The sequence below is a fragment of the Bufo bufo genome, chromosome 3 (assembly GCF_905171765.1).
Source record: "Bufo bufo chromosome 3, aBufBuf1.1, whole genome shotgun sequence".
Lineage (NCBI taxonomy): Eukaryota > Metazoa > Chordata > Amphibia > Anura > Bufonidae > Bufo > Bufo bufo.
The window spans coordinates 625,734,766-625,749,698 of record NC_053391.1 but is presented as its reverse complement, the minus strand read 5'-3'; the positions used below and the strand labels follow the sequence as shown (position 1 = coordinate 625,749,698).

The following is a 14,933-nucleotide window of genomic DNA, read 5'->3' as shown; positions in this document are numbered from 1 at the left end:
AGGTTAATGTTGTGGTTTGTCCTGCAAAAATGCAGCAAAAGCCACGGCAGGTTTTTTTGCTTTATTTTTTGACACACGTGGACTCAGCCTAAAGCCTCATGCACACAACAGTATTTTTTCACTGTCCGCAAAATGGGGTTCCGTTGTTCCGTGATCCGTTTCTGTTTTTGTTTCCGTGTGTCTTCCTTGATTTTTGGAGGATCACCAGACATGAAGGAAAGTGAAAAAAAAATCTAAGTCAAGTTTGCCTTGCAAATGATAGGAAAAAAAACGGACACGGATCACGGACGCGGATGACAATCTTGTGTGCCTCCGTGTTTTTTCACAGACCCATTGACTTGAATGGGTCCGCGAACAGTTGTCCATGAAAAAAATAGGACAGGTCATATTTTTTTGACGGACTGGAAACACGGATCACGGACGCGGATGACAAACGGTGCATTATCCGAGTTTTCAACAGACCCATTGAAAGTCAATGGGTCTGCAGAAAATCACGGAAAACGGAACACAACAACGGTCGTGTGCATGAGGCCTAAGGGCTCATGCACACGAACGTATTTTCATGGCAATGACATCTGTCATATAAACAGAGTTCACTGTGTAAAAAAAAAAAAAAAAAAATCCAGCAATGTTGAATTTTTGGGAATTCTGTTCAGCAGCTGTACAGCAACACAGTGATCTTTGGTTACAGCACAATCAAGATGTGGTGTAGCCCCAGCCTTAAAATTAGGCCTCTTGCACACAACCGTATGGCTTTTTCAGTATTTTTCAGTCCGCAAAAAACGGATTCGCAAAAAATACGGATGACGTCCGTGTGCATTCCGTTTTTTGCGGAACGGAACAGCTGGCCCCTAATAGAACAGTACTATCCTTGTCCGTTATGTGGACAATAATAGGACATGTTCTATCTTTGAACGGAAAGGAAAAAAAGGAAATACGGAAACGGAATGCATACGGAGTACCTTCCATTTTTTTTGCGGATCCATTGAATTGAATGATTCCTTATACGGAACGGAAACGTGTGCGCCCCGTGGTCGTGCTGCGGGCCGCAATGCACGAACACCGTCCGTGGGGCAGCCGCAGCGGATCGCGGACCCATTCACTTTAATGGGTCCGTGATCCGGCCGTTCCACAAAAAGATAGGACATGTTCTATCTTTTTGCGGGACGGAAGTACGGGAGGAAACCCCACGGAAGTACTCCGTAGTGCTTCCATAGGGTTCCGTGCTTCCGTTCTGCACCATTCCGCTTCTCCGGATTTGCGGACCCATTCAAGTGAATGGGTCCGCATCCGTGATGTGGAATGCCCACGGAACGGCACCCGTGTATTGCGGTCCGCAATACGGCAACGGGGCGCACACGTTCGTGTGCAAGAGGCCTTATACTGTATGATACTGTAATAGATGTACTATTGCAAACAAAGCTCTCAATGTATAGTTGTTTAGTAAACTATTGATAAAACTACTATGCAATCAGCAAGTAATGCAGGTTTCCCATACACAACATTTTAAAATGTATTTTTAGAGTCTTTACTGGTGTTTTTCATTGTGTTTTTTAGTTCAAAAACACTGCAGCCAGGTATTACTTTAAAGGGGATGTCCCCACCCCCCCCTCATTTGAATGGATTGGCAGTCACACATGCCGCTCCATTCGACTCTATAGGGACCGCTTGTACTTGGCTCTCTCCGGCAGTCCCGTAGAGTTGAATGGAATGGTGGACACGAATGCTAGTCTGCTGCTCCATTCAAATGGGGAGCACAGGCCCCCGTTCTCCTGATTGGTGGGGGGCCCCAGCGGTTGTGCCCCTACCGATCAGACACTTATGCCCTATCCTGTAATCTTAATGGGATATCTCCTATAAGTAGTGTTGAGCGAACTTGTGTTTTAAGTTCAGCGTCTATAGTTCGGGTTATCGAAGAATTGCGTTATGGATTCTGCTACCACGGACCATAACGGAATTTAGAATCCATAACGTGATTCTTCGATAACCCGAACTTTAGACGCCGAACTTAAAACACAAGTTCGCTCAACACTACCTATAAGGTCTATAGGCAAATATTGTAAAGTTGACATACACAGCATTTAGGTTTTTGGCTTTTTTTTTTTAGGCCAGTGGCACAGTGGGTGAGATTTATCAAAACTGGTGTAAAGAAAAACTGGCTTAGTTGCCCTTAGCAACCAATCAGATTCAACCTTTCATTTTCCAAAGGAGCTGTGAAAAAATGAAAGGTGGAATCTGATTGGTTGCTAGGGGCAACTACGGTAATCCTGTTTTCCTATACATCAGTATTGATAAATCTCCCCCAGCATGCTCTAACTATGGCATTTTTCTGACATTTTCCCCCATAAGCCTCTCTTCAGAACTTCAAAAAAGCCAGAAAAAAAGGTCTAAAAATATTAAAGAACAAAAAACTTTGAAAATGCACCGTTAACAACACTTGAAATGCATGGCATTTTTACAGGCCTTTTAAATTGCTGAAAAAAGTGGCTTAATAATAAAAGTTGGTAACTGAAAGAACAGAAGAGACAGGCTTTGTGTCTGACTGCCGTACTGTACTTAAAGCAACAGCACCATAAAACAATGTACCGTAGGTCTCAGTAAAGCGGGTGCATGAGCAGCACAAAGGCCGGTTCATGCTACATACAAGCGTATACTCCATAACATAGAGGCTTCAGTGCTTGTTACCTGCATGAAGAGATGATCGGCTCCTCTGACGGCTCAGTCTTCTGCAGACATCTTCCCTGTTGCAAGCAAAAGACAGCAGAACAAAGAGTAGCAAATCTCTAAGTGGATGAAAGTTTCTCCTCACCTGCCGGGTGGGGGAGGAGACACTGAAGCCGCAGGTGTGCAGTCAAAAGGAGACGTAAGAGAGAAACTGGAGACCTCTCCATGTCTGTGATTATTCAGCAACCTGATCACCACTCCTCCAAGATGTAAGACAAAGGAGCTTCTCACTTGTGCTTGCGGTTTGTCCGTATTCCCTCTGTGAACAAGTTACAACGTGTAATCTGCACTTTATTTGCCCTCTATACAAAATCTTATCAAATGTAGTTCAAGACAAAAGCCTTGGAAATGCAAAGGTGTGCGCAAGACTGTATACTACACAAGCATAGGTAAAGCAATGGCAGACAACGACAGATCTCAGTCTCACAATAGTATCTTAGACATGTCACACAGTACCATCAGTTGGGGACACCTGAGACCACTACTGGTCTTCTGAATAGTTGCGCCCCAGTAATTCGCACACACCTACACTCCACACAAAAAATATCTTTGCGCCTATAGAAAAAATTCTAAGACTGTGGGGGGTGGAGAACCTTCCATATGCAAAGTCATACTAAACCAAGAAGAAACATGAGACACCAAATTTGGGTAAATAGGAGTGGCCACAGCTTTATTTATTAGACCAAATTAACTAATTTAATAGCGGAGGAAGACCCCGTCCTGAAGGCTTGATTGACGTGCTCCATCTGCATCTGACCGTTTCTTCCTGTAGGCTAACAAAACGCTGTCCAACAGCAAGCATGTAGGATCCCAAAACAGAGCCCTCAGGGCCAACTCCCCGCCAAGGAGAGGAATGATAGGCCCTTCTTGAATCACTGACCACCCTCGCCCTCGCCACACCATCTTGTAAACCTGACAGAAACATATTTAAGCCAATGGAATTCAGTTGAACCCCATCCTCCAATAAAAGATAAAAATTATCCCCTTCCAGCATTCAATGGCGGAAAGCAATGCCCCACAAGGAACGTACATAATGACCAATGCGAACATTGGCAGGAGCATTTGATAGCAGCCAGGTCCTTGGCATCCCACCAACCACTTCAGACCAAAGTAAAACGCATTTGTCACAATAACAGCAAGCAACGCCCCAAAATGGCTTCAATCAACTAAATCAACTCAGCTAGCTTCAACTGCCCTAGATCAATACCACCACCATGGGTGGCAAGTACCAAAGGAGACCGACATTTGTGACACGAAAAATTTCAGGCAGCATTTGTACCTACCGTAACCCCCTGATTCCGCTCCAATGGACCACCACTGAAGGTAACCCCAGAGACAGACCAGGTGACCGATGCATGCGGGGCCGGCCCCTGGGCGTAAGAATGCCACGCTATCCACACCTGTGGAGGCAGGCGGCCTTAAAAAACAACATCAGGGCGAACATATGACCTAAAACATTGCGAATGCTAGTGGCCAAAATGCATAATGTGCGGTTCGCTAAGCCCCCATGAAGGACCAATAAAAGCTTTTGCAGTAAAGCAAAATACACTGGGTGTCTGCGATCCCAAAATACTCCTTCAACCCCTTAACCACCTGATGAACAACAAACACTTTGATGACATCTTGACAACCCTACAATTTCAACATGAAAGCAATCACTGAAAGAGCTTTATCCACTGCAGAAGCAAAGAAACCTGCTTGACGCAAATGAGCTAAATGCAGCTTATCGTTAATGCCTCTTGCACTGACATGTTCTATCTTTGAACGGAACGGAAAAACGGAAATGGAAGGCATACGGAGTACCTTCCGTTTTTTTTTTTGCGGACCCATTGAAATGAATGGTTTCGTAAACGGTCCGTATAAGGAACTTTACGGAACGCAAAAAAAGGAATGTAAACAGGAAAAAAAAATGTTTGTGTGCAAGAGGCCTAAAAGGGAAAATTGCCAGCAAACCTTAACCGATCCTCCAGGGCCATACAATGTCTCTTCCAGGTAGAGGGCTCTGTGCAGTATAAATGAACAGCTCAAAGTTCACACTAGATTGCTCCATCTCCTGACAAACAACCTTGCCATTGAACGCATGCGCAAAGCCTTTCACACCAATAAATCTTCCCTCATACTCCAAAAAACTCTGGACTCTCCGAGTTGCCAAAGACTATTGCCAATCAAAAACATGACCTACTGTATCGGAATAATATGGCACGCAAAAATTAATTGACCCAATTGCAACTGCTTCAAGGTCACCTTCTTTTCTAAGACTACCAAATCGATACTGACCTCCCAACGATCCAACTTGCCCGCCGGAAGGTGAAAAACCATTCCACAGGAATCATTTCCCAGAAAGACAAACTGGTACAAAGGTCCACAGCTTTGTCCTCTGCAACAGGAACGCCAAAACGAGACATCAGCTGTCTAAAATCCTGCAAAGCCACTGCACGGACATTCGAGTCCCATGGGCCTACAAATAAAAAAAATCATCCAAATAATGGATGATGGAATGGACACCTGATTCATGGTGAACAACCCATTCTAAAAAAACTACTGAACACATCAAAATAATTACACGAGATGGGGGCGGCGGAGCCCAAGCTAATAAGCTAATAAGATGCCTTAACTTCGGTCATAATGGTCAAAATAGGGAGAGACAAGATCAGGGAACAACCTATGACTCCCAAGCAGAAGGAAGGGCAAGTCGAGATGGACCGCTTCGTGAAGAGGCAGCTAGCGCTCTCACGAGCGCGAATAAACAAGATGGCGCTGCAGTCCTCGAGACCTAAATCAGAGGAAGAGGAAGACAGAGGATGCCGGAGCTAGCAGAGGTCCAAGACTTCGAGACAACTCGCAGGTAGAGGACGACTTTACTTTAACAAGGTCCTTCTTGAAAGACTCCCTATCACAAGCCTTAAAGGATAACTGTCACATTTAGACCCTAATTTCAATTTTCATATATGTATTTGCTAATAACATGATATTCCAGAATCAGTTACTATTAGACTGACTTACCCCATATTTAATAAGATTCAGCCCTTAGCAACCAGTCTGCATAAAACTGCAATTTCACTATTCAGTTAAGATGGCCACCACTGCCCTCACCCTGAGGCTAATCCCGCCTGCCCTCACTAGCCAGTAACAATAGCCCCCCAAAACTAGTGTCAGTAACCAGAGCCCTCCCCCTAAAGGGTTAATCTTCTGCAGCACAAAGGGGTCCTCTTACCACATGTTGCTTTCATTTATACACTGAGCAGATGGCAGATCTCCCTTCCCTGGTCTGCGCTGCACCAACTCTGCATTCTCCAAGTCTGCTGAGTGAGGGAACGTCTGCCAAGCGCAGGGACAGGGAGAAGTGCACACAGCCCAGGCACTGTTATCAGCTGCTGGGGAGGACCTGGCTTTAATCATTTACTTACAGTCCCTGGCTGTCAGAAATGTGACCTTGCACGCAGCCTGCTTCTGCGTGCTCCGTCAATAGACGGACCATGCCTAGCAACCCTATTTTAAGCACAGGTAAAAGTAGGCAGTAAAGGGAACAAAAATGTGGAATTAAGGGGTAATTGAATACACAGTGAAAAGTTGAAATAGGGCCACCAAGGTGATATTAATCACCACAATCCAATACAAAAAAAATAAAAAAATAAAAAAAATACGACAGTTATGCTTTAACTCCCTTGGTTCAGGAGATAAAAGATTTGAGGCAGGATATGAGATCACTCGGTCACCGGGTGGAAACCCTGGAGTGCAACCAGAGTCTCTTAACAAGCTACGGAACGGCTGTGTCGCAGTACATAGACACGCAAATAGATTCCCTCAATAACGCCTTCCTCCTAATAGAAGACCAGGAGAATAGGAGTAGGAGGAAAAATATTCGGATAAAAGGATTACCGGAATCCATTGTACCGAACGGCCTCCAAGAAGCTGCCCTGCACTTGTTCACAGATCTCCTTGGTGTCGACAGAGCGCAGCTCATCTCAATAGAGCGCATTCATAGATCCCTGCGCCAGGCCCCAGTGAAAGATGAGCCGCCACGAGATGTGATTTGTCGCTTGCTCAGCTAACGGAGGCCCTTCTACAAGCTGCAAGAGGGAGGAAGGAATTAACATATGATGGTGCACCTATACAGCTATTCCAAGACATAGCTCCGTCCACACTGAATAAACGCCGCAATCTCAAGCCCATCACGGGCTACCTGAGAGCCCAAAAGATAATGTACAGGTGGCTATATCCCTTCAGCCTCACATTTAGCGTCGGTAGCAAACGCTGTACAATTTGCAAACCTGCGGACCTACCAGCAATTTGGGCTGCTCTCGGCATAGAACCGCTGAATATTGAATCTTGGCTTTGACTGGACAACACAGCAATAAAGCTCCCATCGCTTCCTCGAATGGAGCCATGGTCCTCGGTTGCAAGGCACAAGTCTACAAACATCAGGAAGACTAAAGATAAAGACTGAGCGGTTACTTCCAGTCAGCTCTTTACAGAATTGCTATATAACTTTTTGTTATTTTTTGTTCCTTACTAGAATATTAGGTGGAAAATAAAATGTCTACTACTCTCCATATATCCACATAGGGGCCTGACTCTGTGGCTACGCGACCCCAAGAAAGGGATCCTGGGTCCTGGCATCTAGGTAACAACCGGGGGTTTCGTGGCTGCAGAAGTCACGCTTTCAGCTTTTTAGGCATATCCTCATTTATATACATCTATATATTCACGGTATGTGCACATATCATTCTAATACAGAAATAATCTACGTTAGACGTCAAAGTGCCCTACCAAACTCCCTAAAATCTCCTAATGAGAAAGCCTGGCTCCACAAATTAGCTACTATTCAGCCATTAGACAACAGGGACCCAGATGTATTTGCTAAGCCCCATGGTGTTTCCCTCAACTCATTGAGGATTTAGCGCTGCTCCTGTGGGCCCTGAGAGCTGGGGCAAAGGGGCATGACCCCTCCAAAAAGCGTGAAGGGTGGGCGGCAGCAATTAGAGAGCCTCTAAAATACCAGAATTACCTACATAACGCTAAACACTCATATGTATATACCACTTTATTAATTGACATAGTCTAAGTTCATCTCTTTGGGTGCTCCCATGGTTCCTCCCCAGAAAAGGGAAGGAGTCATAATTTGGACATAAGTCATAAGCCACCTGTATTCCTGTTTAGAATATCTAGGGCGCGGGTCTGAGACGCTAGATCAGGATGTATTTCTCCCACCCCCCACTTCCACATACTCTCACACATTATCTATCAATAGCTCACACATCTATTGGTTCGAGTATAATTTCTTTGTTTGAAAGTTTGTTTACATTGTTTTTGTGTTTAATTATTGTCCAGGTCGCTCCCGGGGAAAAACATCCCAGCAAATGCATCTATCAATGTGTTTTCCTACCATGGCAACCTTAACCGTCACATGTTTCAACGTCAGAGGTTTTAACACGCCACAAAAGAGATACCAGGTACAGACTCTTGAGGAAGATCAATACTGACATTTGCTTTCTGCAAGAGACCCATTTAAAAACTATCAAAATTCTCAACATGCCCCTCACCTACTATAAACAATGGTTCCACTCAACATTAGAGTCGAGCGGACACCTGGATGTTCGGGTTCGATGGGTTCGGCCGAACTTGAGAAAAAGGTTTGAGTTCGGGACCCGAACTTGACCTGAACTTGACCCCGAACCCGAACCCCATTGAAGTCAATGGGGACCCGAACTTTTGAGCACTAAAATGGCTGTAAAAATGTCATGGAAAGAGCTGTCAACTAGGTAGAGGAGGGGTATATTACACCCAAACATTGGTGAATTTCACCCAAAAATGTAACTGACAAATATATATTTTTTTTTTCAGTCTACTAGGTATAGGAGTGGTATATCACACCCAAAAATTGTTGAATATCACCAGAATATATAACTGACAATTTTTTTTTGTTTAACCTGTCGACTAGGTATAGCAGTGGTACTATACACCCAAAAAATTTGTTAATTTCACCAGAAAATGTAACTGACAATTTTTTTTTTTTACCGGTCCACTAGGTATAGCAATGGTACTATACACACCAAAATTGGTGAATTTCACCCTAAAATGTAAATGGCAATTATTATTTTTTTTAACCGTCCTACTAGGTATAGCAGTGGTACTATACACCCAAAAATTTGTTAATTTCACCCGAAAATGTAAATGACAATTTTTTTTTTTTGTTTAACCTGTCTACTAGGTATAGCAGTGGTACTATACACCCAAAAATGTGTTAATTTTTACAGAAAATGTAACTGACAATTTTTTTTTACTGGTCTACTAGGTATAGCAGTGGTACTATACACACCAAAACTGGTGAATTTCACCCTAAAATGTAAATGACAATTTTATTTTATTTTTTAACCTTCCTACTAGGTATAGCAGTGGTACCATACACCCAAAAATTTGTTAATTTCACCCGAAAATGTAAATGACAATTTTTTTTGTTTAACCTGTCTACTAGGTATAGCAGTGGTACAATACACCCAAAAATTTGTTTATTTCACCAGAAAATGTAAGTGACCATTTTTATATTTTTTTTTACAAAAAAATAGCAGTGGTACTATACACCCAAAGGTATAGCAGTGGTACTATACACCCAAAAATTGGTGAATTTCACCCGAAAATGTAAATGAAAATTTATTTTTTGTTTAACCTGTCTACTAGGTATAGCAGTGGTACTATACACCCAAAAATGTGTTAATTTTGCCAGAAAATGTAATGACATTTTTTTTTACCAGTCTACTAGGTATAGCAGTGGTACTATACACCCAAAAATTGGTGAATTTCACCCAAAAATGTAAATGACAAAGTAGTGAAATAAAATAAAATACATACAAATAAAAAAAAAATTAGATTTATGAGGTGGAGTTCCATATGGAGTAGGAGTTTGAGGAGGCGGTGGAGGTGGAAGCGGCGGTGGAGGAGGACGAGGTAGCCAACACAGGTTTTTGGTTTTAATTTAATTTTTTAAAATTAGGGTACACTCTAAAAGAGTGTGAAATATTCAAAATACAAGAATGAGCAATTGGGCTGTAGTATAACCATAGGCGTGCGCACGGGGTGTACCCTAATCACACCCCTGTGCTCCGCCTCCTGCACTGCCGCCTTCCGCTTGAGCCCCGGCTGCCAGCCCCGCACTGTAACAGGACTTTATCAGCGCAGGGCGCGCTGCGAACGGCATAGGCAGCAAAACGATGCTGCCTGTGCCTGCAATCTCCCCGCCCAGCGCTGCCTCCTAGCTAATTTATTCACTGCACTTGCCTCTGTGAAATTGAAGAGAAGCGCCGTAATCTCGCAAAGGTGCACAGGCATCGGCATCGAAGTGCGCATGCACCGTCTTCCTGGCCTCTGCCAGTGCGCCTGTGCGATATTACGGCGCTTCTCTTCAATTTCACAGAGGCAAGTGCAGTGAATAAGTTAGCTAGGAGGCAGGTCCTGGAGGGGTGTTTGGGTGGGAGCTCTGGAAGGGGTGAGAGGTCTGATAGGTATGTGGGGGTGGGAGATCCGGGAGGGGGGGGGGGGGCATAAAATCTTTTGCTATGGGGCCCAGTCATTTCTAGCTATGCCACTGATTGGTAAGATTGGGCTGGCACTGGAGCGATAGAGCGCCCTGCTGTGGGAGAAGACGGCGGGAGATGAAAGGAGGAGGGGCCAGCTCCTGGTGGTGTCGGGCACACAGCGCAAGCATGGCGGTGGAGGATCTGACTGAAGCCTAAAGACCAGACATCAAGGTAGACCTGCAGAAGAAGGTGACAGCGCAGTATGTGAAGTATACATGTGTGTAATGTATGTAGTGCAGTGTGTGATCATCACATACTGCACTACATACATTACACACATGTATACATCACATGATTCCTCACAGTAATAATACAAAGATATGTGCCCTCTTCACAGTAGTAATGCTCACACATGCCCCCTCACAGTAGTTATGCCCAGATATGTGCCCCCTCACAGTAATAATGCCAAGATATGTGCCCTCTTCACAGACATAATGCTCACACATGCCCCCTCACAGTAGTTATGCCCAGATATGTGCCCCCTCACAGTAGTTATGCCCAGATATGTGCCCCCTCACAGTAGTTATGCCCAGATATGTGCCCTCTTCACAGTAGTTATGCCCTGATATGTGCCCTCCTCACAGTAGTTATACCCTGATATGTGCCCCCTCACAGTAGTTATGCCAGATATGTGCCCCCTCACAGTAGTTATGCCAGATGTGCCCTCTTCACAGAAGTAATGCTAACTCGTGCCCCCTCACAGTAGTTATGCCCTGATATGGGCCCTCTTTACAGTAGTTATGCCCTGATATGTGCCCTCTTTACAGTAGTTATACCCTGATATGTGCCCCCTCACAGTAGTTATGCCCAGATATGTGCCCCCTCACAGTAGTTATGCCAGATATGTGCCCTCTTCACAGTAGTAATGCTCACACGTGCCCCCTCACAGTGCTTGCATTTCTTTCTGGCAAAGCTACCTGGTTCCGGCCCGCAAAATTTATACCAAGTTTAGTGCGGCCCTCAGACGAAAAATGGTTGGGCACCACTGCTGTAGTGTATCCACTGCTCCTGCGCTCCGTGACTCCGTCTCCCGGCGGCCGGCCACGTAACGTCACTCACTCCGACGTCACGCGCCTGCTCCGCCTGCTTCATTAATAAAGTGGGAGGAGCATGCGCGTGCGGCGTGACGGAGTGATTGACGTCACGTTACGCTGCCGCCGGCCGCCTAGTTCGAATGTTTGAAGAGCGGGAGCCTGCCTGCCCAGTGCCCATGCCCAGTGAATGGATGGTGATTGTCTTTTGTGCACTGTGAAAAAGAAAAACTGATGTGAATACTATCTGTAGTCCTGACTGTCCCAGTAAGTTAGTGATAGATTATTAGATAGTAGTACAACTTGGCACAAGTTTAATTACAAGCTCACTTACATAAGGAACGGCGGGGTCTTACAATAGTTGCCGGCCTCCACCCCCTGTTGGGGGTCAGTCACTGTCAGGGACACTGTTATAGAGGGGGGGGGGGGGGATATCTGTGGATGATGACACATATATAGCACAAGATGCTGCTATATATGTGTCATCCACAGATCCCCCCGGCCCCCCATAACAGTGTCATCCACAGATCCCCCCCGCATCTGTGTCAGATTCCACACAGATGCCCCCATAACAGTGCCATCCACAGATATCCCCTTAACAGTCTATTAAGGGGATATCTGTGGATGACACTGTTATGGGGGCATCTGTGGAATATATGACACTGTTATGGGGGATCTGTGGATGACACTGTTATGGGGGGGGGGATCTGTGGATGACGCACTGTTAATAACAATGCATCATCCACAGATGCCCCCATAACAGTGCCATCCACAGATGCCCCCATAACCGTGTGTCATCCACTGATGCCCATAACAGTGTGTCATCCACTGATGCCCATAACAGTGTGTCATCCACTGATGCCCATAACAGTGTGTCATCCACAGATCCCCTATAACAGTGTGTCATCCACAGATCCCCCATAACAGTGCGCCTGCGCACTGAGGAGAGACAGAAAGGAGTGCAAAGAATCCGTGGAAGCAAGCAGAGGACGGCACAGCAGACGACTGAATAGCTTCTTTGGCAAGTAAATTGTTTTATTATAAGTGGAAGGCTGAAAAGTCAGCCTGAATTTGTGGGAGGGGCATCTTACCTTTTTAAGCTCCAGCCCCCAGCTCCTCAGGGCGCTTCTGTTCACAGCTGCTGCTGCCTTGTACGTCGCAGGTTTCTCCCCAGGGAAGGTATCGTATGCAGGCAGTTCTTGTTCCCTACACTGGGCTCCCCGAGCAGCGGCACAGGCTCCGGCTTCCGGTCACGAGGTCGGCGTGCGTTCCAGCGTGGAGCGCACGCCGGAATTCACTCTAGTCCCGGCGGTCTTTCCAAGATCAGGCGGCTTAAGGACAGGTAAGCGCGGTGCCCGCAAGCTATTACCCCTCCACAGGAGCCCTCCGACCTGGGCCCCCATGTTCCAGGCTTCCGGTCGCGGGTTCAGCGTGCGTTCCAGCGTGGAACGCACACCGATATCGGCTCTCAGACCCGATCCCCGCTACCCACACACGGCTCGTCCCTCACCATATGTCCTATGCTGATGTCATGTCACTGAGCTCCGGCAACACCTTCTCATTCTGTAGGGGGCGCTGTGAACATCATGTATTGGTGCACTAGTAGCGATGTCATGCTCTTCAGGCCTGCTTTCTCTGCCATCACCGATACCTACCCCCAACCAACGTGGGTTGTACTAGATTGCCAGATTACTATTTCAATATTTTTCATAAAAAAAAAACAAAAAAAAACACTCTCAGGCGGCTTCAGGACCGGTAAGCTCCGTCCAGCAGGTCATCCCCTACACAAGGGTCCCACCGATCCGTTCCCTGATGTCTCCGGGCTTCCGGCCGCGGAGTCAGCGTGCGTTCCAGCGTGGAACGCACGTGGATATCCGCTCCCGGTTTCGGATCTTCCACCGCTCACATGCGGCTCAGGACGGGTAAGCTCCGTCCCTCAGTTCACCCCCTCCACAAGGGCCCCACCGATCCATCATCTGATGTTTTTCTGCTAAAAGGAAACATGAGCTCTGCTACATCTGTAATACAGTTATCTCCTCCTGGGGCATCTTGATCTGGTTGCCCTGTAGATTCAGCATTATTTGGGGCGTCAGGAACCCTGATGCCTGAAAGGATAATGGATCATGCTGCGCTCCTGCCACTCACTCTCCTGGTTGTGGGGGCGGCGTGCGTTCCAGCATGAAACGCATGTCGAGAACACTCTGCTATGGATAGCATAGGTTGGGGAGTCCAAGCAATCCTGTTCATGCGCTCGGTGGGACGCATGCCTGGTTCATAGGGCAATGGGTAGATCTAGTCCGGGCGGCACACGCAATACCACATTTTAGGTCTGGGGGTCACATGCAGATGCATTTATGACAGGGAGTCTTCGTAATGCAACAAGGGGAGATTTGGGGGTCTCGCCAGATGTAGATTAGGGCTTAACCTCATTAACGTTATATGGTTAGTCACACTGCTCAGGGAAATTGTCTCACATGGTAGGTTACATGATTAGCTACAGATTAGCCGACGGTACCAAACTCGTTAGGTTTGGTTGACGCAGACAATACCACTCAGGGCTTAGATATAGCTTCTCAGCACAGGTTTACTCTGTTTAGCTTGCATACACGGACGCAGCAGATTGTTAGAAAGTCCAATTGCTATGAGCTCGACCCACCGGGTTGGAAACTCGCAGCTTTGGACCAAACTCCATACGCGGTCACTGCTCACTGATCATTTGCCTGCCGTTACCTGTACCGATTTGTAGGGGCGGCAGGACCGTGCGGTATGTGTATGTGCTTTTATTCATGTGCCGCTGTCTTCCGCTGGATCGCCCAGGCTCATGCCTGGCCCTGTCTCCTGGTTCGCCCAGGCTCATACCTGGCCCTGTCTCCTGGATCGCCCAGTCTCATACCTGCCCCTGTATCCTGGTTCGCCCAGGCTCATACCTGGCCCTGTCTCCTGGTTCGCCCAGGCTCATACCTGCCTCTGTCTCCTGGTTCGCCCAGGCTCATACCTGCCTCTGTCTCCTGGTCCGCCCAGGCTCATACCTGCCTCTGTCTCCTGGTTCGCCCAGGCTCATACCTGCCTCTGTCTCCTGGTTCGCCCAGGCTCATACCTGCCTCTGTCTTCTGGTTCGCCCAGGCTCATACCTGCCTCTGTCTCCTGGTTCGCCCAGGCTCATACCTGCCTCTGTCTCCTGGTTCGCCCAGGCTCATACCTGCCTCTGTCTCCTGGTTCGCCCAGGCTCATACCTGCCTCTGTCTCCTGGTTCGCCCAGGCTCATACCTGCCTCTGTCTCCTGGTTCGCCCAGGCTCATACCTGCCTCTGTCTCCTGGTTCACCCAGGCTCATACCTGCCTCTGTCTCCTGGTTCGCCCAGGCTCATACCTGCCTCTGTCTCCTGGTTCGCCCAGGCTCATACCTGCCTCTGTCTCCTGGTTCGCCCAGGCTCATACCTGCCTCTGGCTCCTGGTTCGCCCAGGCTCATACCTGCCTCTGTCTCCTGGTTCGCCCAGGCTCATACCTGCCTCTGTCTCCTGGTTCGCCCAGGCTCATACCTGCCTCTGTCTCCTGGTTCGCCCAGGCTCATACCTGCCTCTGTCTCCTGGTTCGCCCAGGCTCA

General features: G+C 47.0%; 1 protein-coding gene across 1 annotated transcript in view; it reads right to left on the bottom strand.

Annotated features, from left to right (window-relative positions):
- Positions 1-2,775, bottom strand: part of LOC120994013 (probable tRNA methyltransferase 9B) — a 67,525-nt gene extending 64,750 nt beyond the window's left edge. Inside the window, exon 1 of the mRNA XM_040422474.1 lies at positions 2,686-2,775. The gene's annotated coding sequence lies outside the window, so the exon portion shown is untranslated. The remainder of the gene's footprint in view (positions 1-2,685) is intronic.
- Between the last annotated feature and the right edge of the window lie 12,158 nt (positions 2,776-14,933).